At 47.7% G+C, this 13,416-nt stretch overlaps 10 non-coding genes across 10 annotated transcripts; all 10 read left to right on the top strand.

The window, feature by feature from the left end:
• The first annotated feature begins 422 nt into the window (after positions 1–422).
• On the top strand, positions 423–612 carry LOC142701704 (U2 spliceosomal RNA). The gene has a single exon (XR_012867033.1). It is a non-coding gene; the product is annotated as a U2 spliceosomal RNA (small nuclear RNA).
• A 1,141-nt stretch (positions 613–1,753) lies between these two features.
• LOC142701707 (U2 spliceosomal RNA) lies at positions 1,754–1,944 on the top strand. Its single transcript, XR_012867036.1, has one exon. It is a non-coding gene; the product is annotated as a U2 spliceosomal RNA (small nuclear RNA).
• Positions 1,945–3,093: 1,149 nt separating this feature from the next.
• LOC142701709 (U2 spliceosomal RNA) lies at positions 3,094–3,284 on the top strand. The gene has a single exon (XR_012867037.1). It is a non-coding gene; the product is annotated as a U2 spliceosomal RNA (small nuclear RNA).
• A 1,121-nt stretch (positions 3,285–4,405) lies between these two features.
• Positions 4,406–4,596, top strand: LOC142701698 (U2 spliceosomal RNA). Its single transcript, XR_012867027.1, has one exon. It is a non-coding gene; the product is annotated as a U2 spliceosomal RNA (small nuclear RNA).
• A 1,135-nt stretch (positions 4,597–5,731) lies between these two features.
• On the top strand, positions 5,732–5,922 carry LOC142701679 (U2 spliceosomal RNA). Its single transcript, XR_012867010.1, has one exon. It is a non-coding gene; the product is annotated as a U2 spliceosomal RNA (small nuclear RNA).
• Positions 5,923–7,058: 1,136 nt separating this feature from the next.
• Positions 7,059–7,249, top strand: LOC142701703 (U2 spliceosomal RNA). The gene has a single exon (XR_012867032.1). It is a non-coding gene; the product is annotated as a U2 spliceosomal RNA (small nuclear RNA).
• Positions 7,250–8,387: 1,138 nt separating this feature from the next.
• On the top strand, positions 8,388–8,578 carry LOC142701680 (U2 spliceosomal RNA). The gene has a single exon (XR_012867011.1). It is a non-coding gene; the product is annotated as a U2 spliceosomal RNA (small nuclear RNA).
• Positions 8,579–9,705: 1,127 nt separating this feature from the next.
• Positions 9,706–9,896, top strand: LOC142701681 (U2 spliceosomal RNA). The gene has a single exon (XR_012867012.1). It is a non-coding gene; the product is annotated as a U2 spliceosomal RNA (small nuclear RNA).
• A 1,121-nt stretch (positions 9,897–11,017) lies between these two features.
• Positions 11,018–11,208, top strand: LOC142701699 (U2 spliceosomal RNA). The gene has a single exon (XR_012867028.1). It is a non-coding gene; the product is annotated as a U2 spliceosomal RNA (small nuclear RNA).
• Positions 11,209–12,345: 1,137 nt separating this feature from the next.
• On the top strand, positions 12,346–12,536 carry LOC142701682 (U2 spliceosomal RNA). The gene has a single exon (XR_012867013.1). It is a non-coding gene; the product is annotated as a U2 spliceosomal RNA (small nuclear RNA).
• Positions 12,537–13,416: the final 880 nt, after the last annotated feature.

Consider the following 13,416-nt stretch of genomic DNA (forward strand, 5'->3'; position numbering starts at 1 on the left):
GGCCGGCTGTTGCAGTGTTGCCCTCTCAGGCAACACTGAGTGACTGACTGAGCCGCACCGTCTTATATAAAGTTCAGACGGAACTTTGCACGTGTCATAGTGGAGACCTCAGGAGCCAGAGCCAGCTTTCTGACATCATAATGGGGCCTCAGAGATAAAAGCCTGGGCCCAGGCAGTGTTGGTCAGTGCTGCTCAGCAGGCAGCACTGGACTGGATTAAAGCTGATACAAGGTGTGAAAGGAGAAGGGGTGGCAGTGGGCATGCACTTACTGCTGCTGCTGCTGCTGCTGCTGCTGCCAGTGTTTGCACGGCAGGAGGGCATTTGGGCGTTGCCAGGAAGGCGTTTTTATGTCGATTCCTCCTCTTTCAGCACTGCATTGTGGTGCAAGCAAAAGAAGCAAAACGCGCGGCACGTTCGGGTTATCGCTTCTCGGCCTTTTGGCTAAGATCAAGTGTAGTATCTGTTCTTATCAGTTTAATATCTGATACGTCCCTATCTGGGGACCATATATTAAATGGATTTTTAGAACAGGGAGATGGAAATAGAGCTTGCTCTGTCCACTCCACGCATTGACCTGGTATTGCAGTATTTCCAGGACCGGTGCACCCTTTCCTTATGTGTTTACTAAAATCAGATTCCAAAAGTGCTTTTTGTGTTTGCCATTGTTTTTGTCTTTCGGATGGGATCTCCCCTTTTAATCCCATTATTTCAACACCTGTTGGACAATGCATTTGTACAGTCATGTGTGATAATGAGCTAATTTATTAAATGCAATTAATTAATACATTGCCACCTCTTGTTTTGTGTCGTCTGTGTTTCTGTGTTTCCGGCATTTCACATTGGAACAGCTCATTCACCTTCCTTGTCTTCTCTCCGCCCTCCCTCCTAGGTAGGTTAAAGAGCTGCACCTGAGCCAGCCACTGATTGATGCAGCACCATAGTCAAATAGTGGAGTGGAGTAGGGGAACAGCAAACAGCCATTAAAGCAGCCAGCCCGCCCGCCCGCCCGCCCGCCCGTCACAATGGACCTACCTGTGTACACTAGATGGATGTGATGGAATGTACTGTGGTCCCTACATTTCAAGAAGAAGTAAGAATTGCAGTTGCAACAAACCCTTGCTTGCCTACAAAGAGAGCAGCAATTTGGATTTGTTACTATGTTACCTGGAAGAATAACAAACTGTGCAAGGATGGAGGTTGTAGGAGCAAGGAGAACAAGTTGTCTGTAAAGTTGGTGGATGCCTATTTTCCATTTTGCAGTCCCTTGTCTCCCTCTTGTGGCCTCCTGGAGGCAACTAGCTGTGCAAAAAAAAGACAGCCTGGGGGCCGGCTGTTGCAGTGTTGCCCTCTCAGGCAACACTGAGTGACTGACTGAGCCGCACCGTCTTATATAAAGTTCAGATGGAACTTTGCACGTGTCATAGTGGAGACCTCAGGAGCCAGAGCCAGCTTTCTGACATCATAATGGGGCCTCAGAGATAAAAGCCTGGGCCCAGGCAGTGTTGGTCAGTGCTGCTCAGCTGGCAGCACTGGACTGGATTAAAGCTGATACAAGGTGTGAAAGGAGAAGGGGTGGCAGTGGGCATGCACTTACTGCTGCTGCTGCTGTTGCTGCTGCTGCTGCTGCCAGTGTTTGCACGGCAGGAGGGCATTTGGGCGTTGCCAGGAAGGCGTTTTTATGTCGATTCCTCCTCTTTCAGCACTGCATTGTGGTGCAAGCAAAAGAAGCAAAACGCGCGGCACGTTCGGGTTATCGCTTCTCGGCCTTTTGGCTAAGATCAAGTGTAGTATCTGTTCTTATCAGTTTAATATCTGATACGTCCCCTATCTGGGGACCATATATTAAATGGATTTTTAGAACAGGGAGATGGAAATAGAGCTTGCTCTGTCCACTCCACGCATTGACCTGGTATTGCAGTATTTCCAGGACCGGTGCACCCTTTCCTTATGTGTTTACTAAAATCAGATTCCAAAAGTGCTTTTTGTGTTTGCCATTGTTTTTGTCTTTCGGATGGGATCTCCCCTTTTAATCCCATTATTTCAACACCTGTTGGACAATGCATTTGTACAGTCATGTGTGATAATGAGCTAATTTATTAAATGCAATTAATTAATACATTGCCACCTCTTGTTTTGTGTCGTCTGTGTTTCTGTGTTTCCGGCATTTCACATTGGAACAGCTCATTCACCTTCCTTGTCTTCTCTCCGCCCTCCCTCCTAGGTAGGTTAAAGAGCTGCACCTGAGCCAGCCACTGATTGATGCAGCACCATAGTCAAATAGTGGAGTGGAGTAGGGGAACAGCAAACAGCCATTAAAGCAGCCAGCCCGCCCGCCCGCCCGCCCGCCCGCCCGCCCGTCACAATGGACCTACCTGTGTACACTAGATGGATGTGATGGAATGTACTGTGGTCCCTACATTTCAAGAAGAAGTAAGAATTGCAGTTGCAACAAACCCTTGCTTGCCTACAAAGAGAGCAGCAATTTGGATTTGTTACTATGTTACCTGGAAGAATAACAAACTGTGCAAGGATGGAGGTTGTAGGAGCAAGGAGAACAAGTTGTCTGTAAAGTTGGTGGATGCCTATTTTCCATTTTGCAGTCCCTTGTCTCCCTCTTGTGGCCTCCTGGAGGCAACTAGCTGTGCAAAAAAAAGACAGCCTGGGGGCCGGCTGTTGCAGTGTTGCCCTCTCAGGCAACACTGAGTGACTGACTGAGCCGCACCGTCTTATATAAAGTTCAGATGGAACTTTGCACGTGTCATAGTGGAGACCTCAGGAGCCAGAGCCAGCTTTCTGACATCATAATGGGGCCTCAGAGATAAAAGCCTGGGCCCAGGCAGTGTTGGTCAGTGCTGCTCAGCTGGCAGCACTGGACTGGATTAAAGCTGATACAAGGTGTGAAAGGAGAAGGGGTGGCAGTGGGCATGCACTTACTGCTGCTGCTGCTGCTGCTGCTGCTGCTGCTGCCAGTGTTTGCACGGCAGGAGGGCATTTGGGCGTTGCCAGGAAGGCGTTTTTATGTCGATTCCTCCTCTTTCAGCACTGCATTGTGGTGCAAGCAAAAGAAGCAAAACGCGCGGCACGTTCGGGTTATCGCTTCTCGGCCTTTTGGCTAAGATCAAGTGTAGTATCTGTTCTTATCAGTTTAATATCTGATACGTCCCCTATCTGGGGACCATATATTAAATGGATTTTTAGAACAGGGAGATGGAAATAGAGCTTGCTCTGTCCACTCCACGCATTGACCTGGTATTGCAGTATTTCCAGGACCGGTGCACCCTTTCCTTATGTGTTTACTAAAATCAGATTCCAAAAGTGCTTTTTGTGTTTGCCATTGTTTTTGTCTTTCGGATGGGATCTCCCCTTTTAATCCCATTATTTCAACACCTGTTGGACAATGCATTTGTACAGTCATGTGTGATAATGAGCTAATTTATTAAATGCAATTAATTAATACATTGCCACCTCTTGTTTTGTGTCGTCTGTGTTTCTGTGTTTCCGGCATTTGACATTGGAACAGCTCATTCACCTTCCTTGTCTTCTCTCCGCCCTCCCTCCTAGGTAGGTTAAAGAGCTGCACCTGAGCCAGCCACTGATTGATGCAGCACCATAGTCAAATAGTGGAGTGGAGTAGGGGAACAGCAAACAGCCATTAAAGCAGCCAGCCCGCCCGCCCGCCCGTCACAATGGACCTACCTGTGTACACTAGATGGATGTGATGGAATGTACTGTGGTCCCTACATTTCAAGAAGAAGTAAGAATTGCAGTTGCAACAAACCCTTGCTTGCCTACAAAGAGAGCAGCAATTTGGATTTGTTACTATGTTACCTGGAAGAATAACAAACTGTGCAAGGATGGAGGTTGTAGGAGCAAGGAGAACAAGTTGTCTGTAAAGTTGGTGGATGCCTATTTTCCATTTTGCAGTCCCTTGTCTCCCTCTTGTGGCCTCCTGGAGGCAACTAGCTTTGCAAAGAAAAGACAGCCTGGGGGCCGGCTGTTGCAGTGTTGCCCTCTCAGGCAACACTGAGTGACTGACTGAGCCGCACCGTCTTATATAAAGTTCAGACGGAACTTTGCACGTGTCATAGTGGAGACCTCAGGAGCCAGAGCCAGCTTTCTGACATCATAATGGGGCCTCAGAGATAAAAGCCTGGGCCCAGGCAGTGTTGGTCAGTGCTGCTCAGCAGGCAGCACTGGACTGGATTAAAGCTGATACAAGGTGTGAAAGGAGAAGGGGTGGCAGTGGGCATGCACTTACTGCTGCTGCTGCTGCTGCTGCCAGTGTTTGCACGGCAGGAGGGCATTTGGGCGTTGCCAGGAAGGCGTTTTTATGTCGATTCCTCCTCTTTCAGCACTGCATTGTGGTGCAAGCAAAAGAAGCAAAACGCGCGGCACGTTCGGGTTATCGCTTCTTGGCCTTTTGGCTAAGATCAAGTGTAGTATCTGTTCTTATCAGTTTAATATCTGATACGTCCCCTATCTGGGGACCATATATTAAATGGATTTTTAGAACAGGGAGATGGAAATAGAGCTTGCTCTGTCCACTCCACGCATTGACCTGGTATTGCAGTATTTCCAGGACCGGTGCACCCTTTCCTTATGTGTTTACTAAAATCAGATTCCAAAAGTGCTTTTTGTGTTTGCCATTGTTTTTGTCTTTCGGATGGGATCTCCCCTTTTAATCCCATTATTTCAACACCTGTTGGACAATGCATTTGTACAGTCATGTGTGATAATGAGCTAATTTATAAAATGCAATTAATTAATACATTGCCACCTCTTGTTTTGTGTCGTCTGTGTTTCTGTGTTTCCGGCATTTCACATTGGAACAGCTCATTCACCTTCCTTGTCTTCTCTCCGCCCTCCCTCCTAGGTAGGTTAAAGAGCTGCACCTGAGCCAGCCACTGATTGATGCAGCACCATAGTCAAATAGTGGAGTGGAGTAGGGGAACAGCAAACAGCCATTAAAGCAGCCAGCCCGCCCGCCCGCCCGCCCGCCCGTCACAATGGACCTACCTGTGTACACTAGATGGATGTGATGGAATGTACTGTGGTCCCTACATTTCAAGAAGAAGTAAGAATTGCAGTTGCAACAAACCCTTGCTTGCCTACAAAGAGAGCAGCAATTTGGATTTGTTACTATGTTACCTGGAAGAATAACAAACTGTGCAAGGATGGAGGTTGTAGGAGCAAGGAGAACAAGTTGTCTGTAAAGTTGGTGGATGCCTATTTTCCATTTTGCAGTCCCTTGTCTCCCTCTTGTGGCCTCCTGGAGGCAACTAGCTGTGCAAAAAAAAGACAGCCTGGGGGCCGGCTGTTGCAGTGTTGCCCTCTCAGGCAACACTGAGTGACTGACTGAGCCGCACCGTCTTATATAAAGTTCAGACGGAACTTTGCACGTGTCATAGTGGAGACCTCAGGAGCCAGAGCCAGCTTTCTGACATCATAATGGGGCCTCAGAGATAAAAGCCTGGGCCCAGGCAGTGTTGGTCAGTGCTGCTCAGCAGGCAGCACTGGACTGGATTAAAGCTGATACAAGGTGTGAAAGGAGAAGGGGTGGCAGTGGGCATGCACTTACTGCTGCTGCTGCTGCTGCTGCTGCTGCCAGTGTTTGCACGGCAGGAGGGCATTTGGGCGTTGCCAGGAAGGCGTTTTTATGTCGATTCCTCCTCTTTCAGCACTGCATTGTGGTGCAAGCAAAAGAAGCAAAACGCGCGGCACGTTCGGGTTATCGCTTCTCGGCCTTTTGGCTAAGATCAAGTGTAGTATCTGTTCTTATCAGTTTAATATCTGATACGTCCCCTATCTGGGGACCATATATTAAATGGATTTTTAGAACAGGGAGATGGAAATAGAGCTTGCTCTGTCCACTCCACGCATTGACCTGGTATTGCAGTATTTCCAGGAACGGTGCACCCTTTCCTTATGTGTTTACTAAAATCAGATTCCAAAAGTGCTTTTTGTGTTTGCCATTGTTTTTGTCTTTCGGATGGGATCTCCCCTTTTAATCCCATTATTTCAACACCTGTTGGACAATGCATTTGTACAGTCATGTGTGATAATGAGCTAATTTATTAAATGCAATTAATTAATACATTGCCACCTCTTGTTTTGTGTCGTCTGTGTTTCTGTGTTTCCGGCATTTCACATTGGAACAGCTCATTCACCTTCCTTGTCTTCTCTCCGCCCTCCCTCCTTCCTAGGTAGGTTAAAGAGCTGCACCTGAGCCAGCCACGGATTGATGCAGCACCATAGTCAAATAGTGGAGTGGAGTAGGGGAACAGCAAACAGACATTAAAGCAGCCAGCCCGCCCGCCCGTCACAATGGACCTACCTGTGTACACTAGATGGATGTGATGGAATGTACTGTGGTCCCTACATTTCAAGAAGAAGTAAGAATTGCAGTTGCAACAAACCCTTGCTTGCCTACAAAGAGAGCAGCAATTTGGATTTGTTACTATGTTACCTGGAAGAATAACAAACTGTGCAAGGATGGAGGTTGTAGGAGCAAGGAGAACAAGTTGTCTGTAAAGTTGGTGGATGCCTATTTTCCATTTTGTAGTCCCTTGTCTCCCTCTTGTGGCCTCCTGGAGGCAACTAGCTGTGCAAAAAAAAGACAGCCTGGGGGCCGGCTGTTGCAGTGTTGCCCTCTCAGGCAACACTGAGTGACTGACTGAGCCGCACCGTCTTATATAAAGTTCAGACGGAACTTTGCACGTGTCATAGTGGAGACATCAGGAGCCAGAGCCAGCTTTCTGACATCATAATGGGGCCTCAGAGATAAAAGCCTGGGCCCAGGCAGTGTTGGTCAGTGCTGCTCAGCAGGCAGCACTGGACTGGATTAAAGCTGATACAAGGTGTGAAAGGAGAAGGGGTGGCAGTGGGCATGCACTTACTGCTGCTGCTGCTGCTGCTGCTGCTGCTGCTGCTGCCAGTGTTTGCACGGCAGGAGGGCATTTGGGCGTTGCCAGGAAGGCATTTTTATGTCGATTCCTCCTCTTTCAGCACTGCATTGTGGTGCAAGCAAAAGAAGCAAAACGCGCGGCACGTTCGGGTTATCGCTTCTCGGCCTTTTGGCTAAGATCAAGTGTAGTATCTGTTCTTATCAGTTTAATATCTGATACGTCCCCTATCTGGGGACCATATATTAAATGGATTTTTGGAACAGGGAGATGGAAATAGAGCTTGCTCTGTCCACTCCATGCATTGACCTGGTATTGCAGTATTTCCAGGACCGGTGCACCCTTTCCTTATGTGTTTACTAAAATCAGATTCCAAAAGTGCTTTTTGTGTTTGCCATTGTTTTTGTCTTTCGGATGGGATCTCCCCTTTTAATCCCATTATTTCAACACCTGTTGGACAATGCATTTGTACAGTCATGTGTGATAATGAGCTAATTTATTAAATGCAATTAATTAATACATTGCCACCTCTTGTTTTGTGTCGTCTGTGTTTCTGTGTTTCCGGCATTTCACATTGGAACAGCTCATTCACCTTCCTTGTCTTCTCTCCGCCCTCCCTCCTAGGTAGGTTAAAGAGCTGCACCTGAGCCAGCCACTGATTGATGCAGCACCATAGTCAAATAGTGGAGTGGAGTAGGGGAACAGCAAACAGCCATTAAAGCAGCCAGCCCGCCCGCCCGCCCGCCCGCCCGTCACAATGGACCTACCTGTGTACACTAGATGGATGTGATGGAATGTACTGTGGTCCCTACATTTCAAGAAGAAGTAAGAATTGCAGTTGCAACAAACCCTTGCTTGCCTACAAAGAGAGCAGCAATTTGGATTTGTTACTATGTTACCTGGAAGAATAACAAACTGTGCAAGGATGGAGGTTGTAGGAGCAAGGAGAACAAGTTGTCTGTAAAGTTGGTGGATGCCTATTTTCCATTTTGCAGTCCCTTGTCTCCCTCTTGTGGCCTCCTGGAGGCAACTAGCTGTGCAAAAAAAAGACAGCCTGGGGGCCGGCTGTTGCAGTGTTGCCCTCTCAGGCAACACTGAGTGACTGACTGAGCCGCACCGTCTTATATAAAGTTCAGATGGAACTTTGCACGTGTCATAGTGGAGACCTCAGGAGCCAGAGCCAGCTTTCTGACATCATAATGGGGCCTCAGAGATAAAAGCCTGGGCCCAGGCAGTGTTGGTCAGTGCTGCTCAGCTGGCAGCACTGGACTGGATTAAAGCTGATACAAGGTGTGAAAGGAGAAGGGGTGGCAGTGGGCATGCACTTACTGCTGCTGCTGCTGCTGCTGCTGCTGCTGCCAGTGTTTGCACGGCAGGAGGGCATTTGGGCGTTGCCAGGAAGGCGTTTTTATGTCGATTCCTCCTCTTTCAGCACTGCATTGTGGTGCAAGCAAAAGAAGCAAAACGCGCGGCACGTTCGGGTTATCGCTTCTCGGCCTTTTGGCTAAGATCAAGTGTAGTATCTGTTCTTATCAGTTTAATATCTGATACGTCCCCTATCTGGGGACCATATATTAAATGGATTTTTAGAACAGGGAGATGGAAATAGAGCTTGCTCTGTCCACTCCACGCATTGACCTGGTATTGCAGTATTTCCAGGACCGGTGCACCCTTTCCTTATGTGTTTACTAAAATCAGATTCCAAAAGTGCTTTTTGTGTTTGCCATTGTTTTTGTCTTTCGGATGGGATCTCCCCTTTTAATCCCATTATTTCAACACCTGTTGGACAATGCATTTGTACAGTCATGTGTGATAATGAGCTAATTTATTAAATGCAATTAATTAATACATTGCCACCTCTTGTTTTGTGTCGTCTGTGTTTCTGTGTTTCCGGCATTTCACATTGGAACAGCTCATTCACCTTCCTTGTCTTCTCTCCGCCCTCCCTCCTAGGTAGGTTAAAGAGCTGCACCTGAGCCAGCCACTGATTGATGCAGCACCATAGTCAAATAGTGGAGTGGAGTAGGGGAACAGCAAACAGCCATTAAAGCAGCCAGCCCGCCCGCCCGCCCGTCACAATGGACCTACCTGTGTACACTAGATGGATGTGATGGAATGTACTGTGGTCCCTACATTTCAAGAAGAAGTAAGAATTGCAGTTGCAACAAACCCTTGCTTGCCTACAAAGAGAGCAGCAATTTGGATTTGTTACTATGTTACCTGGAAGAATAACAAACTGTGCAAGGATGGAGGTTGTAGGAGCAAGGAGAACAAGTTGTCTGTAAAGTTGGTGGATGCCTATTTTCCATTTTGCAGTCCCTTGTCTCCCTCTTGTGGCCTCCTGGAGGCAACTAGCTGTGCAAAAAAAAGACAGCCTGGGGGCCGGCTGTTGCAGTGTTGCCCTCTCAGGCAACACTGAGTGACTGACTGAGCCGCACCGTCTTATATAAAGTTCAGATGGAACTTTGCACGTGTCATAGTGGAGACCTCAGGAGCCAGAGCCAGCTTTCTGACATCATAATGGGGCCTCAGAGATAAAAGCCTGGGCCCAGGCAGTGTTGGTCAGTGCTGCTCAGCTGGCAGCACTGGACTGGATTAAAGCTGATACAAGGTGTGAAAGGAGAAGGGGTGGCAGTGGGCATGCACTTACTGCTGCTGCTGCTGCTGCTGCTGCTGCCAGTGTTTGCACGGCAGGAGGGCATTTGGGCGTTGCCAGGAAGGCGTTTTTATGTCGATTCCTCCTCTTTCAGCACTGCATTGTGGTGCAAGCAAAAGAAGCAAAACGCGCGGCACGTTCGGGTTATCGCTTCTCGGCCTTTTGGCTAAGATCAAGTGTAGTATCTGTTCTTATCAGTTTAATATCTGATACGTCCCCTATCTGGGGACCATATATTAAATGGATTTTTAGAACAGGGAGATGGAAATAGAGCTTGCTCTGTCCACTCCACGCATTGACCTGGTATTGCAGTATTTCCAGGACCGGTGCACCCTTTCCTTATGTGTTTACTAAAATCAGATTCCAAAAGTGCTTTTTGTGTTTGCCATTGTTTTTGTCTTTCGGATGGGATCTCCCCTTTTAATCCCATTATTTCAACACCTGTTGGACAATGCATTTGTACAGTCATGTGTGATAATGAGCTAATTTATTAAATGCAATTAATTAATACATTGCCACCTCTTGTTTTGTGTCGTCTGTGTTTCTGTGTTTCCGGCATTTCACATTGGAACAGCTCATTCACCTTCCTTGTCTTCTCTCCGCCCTCCCTCCTAGGTAGGTTAAAGAGCTGCACCTGAGCCAGCCACTGATTGATGCAGCACCATAGTCAAATAGTGGAGTGGAGTAGGGGAACAGCAAACAGCCATTAAAGCAGCCAGCCCGCCCGCCCGCCCGTCACAATGGACCTACCTGTGTACACTAGATGGATGTGATGGAATGTACTGTGGTCCCTACATTTCAAGAAGAAGTAAGAATTGCAGTTGCAACAAACCCTTGCTTGCCTACAAAGAGAGCAGCAATTTGGATTTGTTACTATGTTACCTGGAAGAATAACAAACTGTGCAAGGATGGAGGTTGTAGGAGCAAGGAGAACAAGTTGTCTGTAAAGTTGGTGGATGCCTATTTTCCATTTTGCAGTCCCTTGTCTCCCTCTTGTGGCCTCCTGGAGGCAACTAGCTGTGCAAAAAAAAGACAGCCTGGGGGCCGGCTGTTGCAGTGTTGCCCTCTCAGGCAACACTGAGTGACTGACTGAGCCGCACCGTCTTATATAAAGTTCAGACGGAACTTTGCACGTGTCATAGTGGAGACCTCAGGAGCCAGAGCCAGCTTTCTGACATCATAATGGGGCCTCAGAGATAAAAGCCTGGGCCCAGGCAGTGTTGGTCAGTGCTGCTCAGCAGGCAGCACTGGACTGGATTAAAGCTGATACAAGGTGTGAAAGGAGAAGGGGTGGCAGTGGGCATGCACTTACTGCTGCTGCTGCTGCTGCTGCCAGTGTTTGCACGGCAGGAGGGCATTTGGGCGTTGCCAGGAAGGCGTTTTTATGTCGATTCCTCCTCTTTCAGCACTGCATTGTGGTGCAAGCAAAAGAAGCAAAACGCGCGGCACGTTCGGGTTATCGCTTCTTGGCCTTTTGGCTAAGATCAAGTGTAGTATCTGTTCTTATCAGTTTAATATCTGATACGTCCCCTATCTGGGGACCATATATTAAATGGATTTTTAGAACAGGGAGATGGAAATAGAGCTTGCTCTGTCCACTCCACGCATTGACCTGGTATTGCAGTATTTCCAGGACCGGTGCACCCTTTCCTTATGTGTTTACTAAAATCAGATTCCAAAAGTGCTTTTTGTGTTTGCCATTGTTTTTGTCTTTCGGATGGGATCTCCCCTTTTAATCCCATTATTTCAACACCTGTTGGACAATGCATTTGTACAGTCATGTGTGATAATGAGCTAATTTATAAAATGCAATTAATTAATACATTGCCACCTCTTGTTTTGTGTCGTCTGTGTTTCTGTGTTTCCGGCATTTCACATTGGAACAGCTCATTCACCTTCCTTGTCTTCTCTCCGCCCTCCCTCCTAGGTAGGTTAAAGAGCTGCACCTGAGCCAGCCACTGATTGATGCAGCACCATAGTCAAATAGTGGAGTGGAGTAGGGGAACAGCAAACAGCCATTAAAGCAGCCAGCCCGCCCGCCCGCCCGCCCGTCACAATGGACCTACCTGTGTACACTAGATGGATGTGATGGAATGTACTGTGGTCCCTACATTTCAAGAAGAAGTAAGAATTGCAGTTGCAACAAACCCTTGCTTGCCTACAAAGAGAGCAGCAATTTGGATTTGTTACTATGTTACCTGGAAGAATAACAAACTGTGCAAGGATGGAGGTTGTAGGAGCAAGGAGAACAAGTTGTCTGTAAAGTTGGTGGATGCCTATTTTCCATTTTGCAGTCCCTTGTCTCCCTCTTGTGGCCTCCTGGAGGCAACTAGCTGTGCAAAAAAAAGACAGCCTGGGGGCCGGCTGTTGCAGTGTTGCCCTCTCAGGCAACACTGAGTGACTGACTGAGCCGCACCGTCTTATATAAAGTTCAGATGGAACTTTGCACGTGTCATAGTGGAGACCTCAGGAGCCAGAGCCAGCTTTCTGACATCATAATGGGGCCTCAGAGATAAAAGCCTGGGCCCAGGCAGTGTTGGTCAGTGCTGCTCAGCTGGCAGCACTGGACTGGATTAAAGCTGATACAAGGTGTGAAAGGAGAAGGGGTGGCAGTGGGCATGCACTTACTGCTGCTGCTGCTGTTGCTGCTGCTGCTGCTGCCAGTGTTTGCACGGCAGGAGGGCATTTGGGCGTTGCCAGGAAGGCGTTTTTATGTCGATTCCTCCTCTTTCAGCACTGCATTGTGGTGCAAGCAAAAGAAGCAAAACGCGCGGCACGTTCGGGTTATCGCTTCTCGGCCTTTTGGCTAAGATCAAGTGTAGTATCTGTTCTTATCAGTTTAATATCTGATACGTCCCCTATCTGGGGACCATATATTAAATGGATTTTTAGAACAGGGAGATGGAAATAGAGCTTGCTCTGTCCACTCCACGCATTGACCTGGTATTGCAGTATTTCCAGGACCGGTGCACCCTTTCCTTATGTGTTTACTAAAATCAGATTCCAAAAGTGCTTTTTGTGTTTGCCATTGTTTTTGTCTTTCGGATGGGATCTCCCCTTTTAATCCCATTATTTCAACACCTGTTGGACAATGCATTTGTACAGTCATGTGTGATAATGAGCTAATTTATTAAATGCAATTAATTAATACATTGCCACCTCTTGTTTTGTGTCGTCTGTGTTTCTGTGTTTCCGGCATTTCACATTGGAACAGCTCATTCACCTTCCTTGTCTTCTCTCCGCCCTCCCTCCTAGGTAGGTTAAAGAGCTGCACCTGAGCCAGCCACTGATTGATGCAGCACCATAGTCAAATAGTGGAGTGGAGTAGGGGAACAGCAAACAGCCATTAAAGCAGCCAGCCCGCCCGCCCGCCCGTCACAATGGACCTACCTGTGTACACTAGATGGATGTGATGGAATGTACTGTGGTCCCTACATTTCAAGAAGAAGTAAGAATTGCAGTTGCAACAAACCCTTGCTTGCCTACAAAGAGAGCAGCAATTTGGATTTGTTACTATGTTACCTGGAAGAATAACAAACTGTGCAAGGATGGAGGTTGTAGGAGCAAGGAGAACAAGTTGTCTGTAAAGTTGGTGGATGCCTATTTTCCATTTTGCAGTCCCTTGTCTCCCTCTTGTGGCCTCCTGGAGGCAACTAGCTTTGCAAAGAAAAGACAGCCTGGGGGCCGGCTGTTGCAGTGTTGCCCTCTCAGGCAACACTGAGTGACTGACTGAGCCGCACCGTCTTATATAAAGTTCAGACGGAACTTTGCACGTGTCATAGTGGAGACCTCAGGAGCCAGAGCCAGCTTTCTGACATCATAATGGGGCCTCAGAGATAAAAGCCTGGGCCCAGGCA

Source organism: Rhinoderma darwinii, unplaced genomic scaffold (assembly GCF_050947455.1).
Source record: "Rhinoderma darwinii isolate aRhiDar2 unplaced genomic scaffold, aRhiDar2.hap1 Scaffold_216, whole genome shotgun sequence".
NCBI lineage: Eukaryota > Metazoa > Chordata > Amphibia > Anura > Rhinodermatidae > Rhinoderma > Rhinoderma darwinii.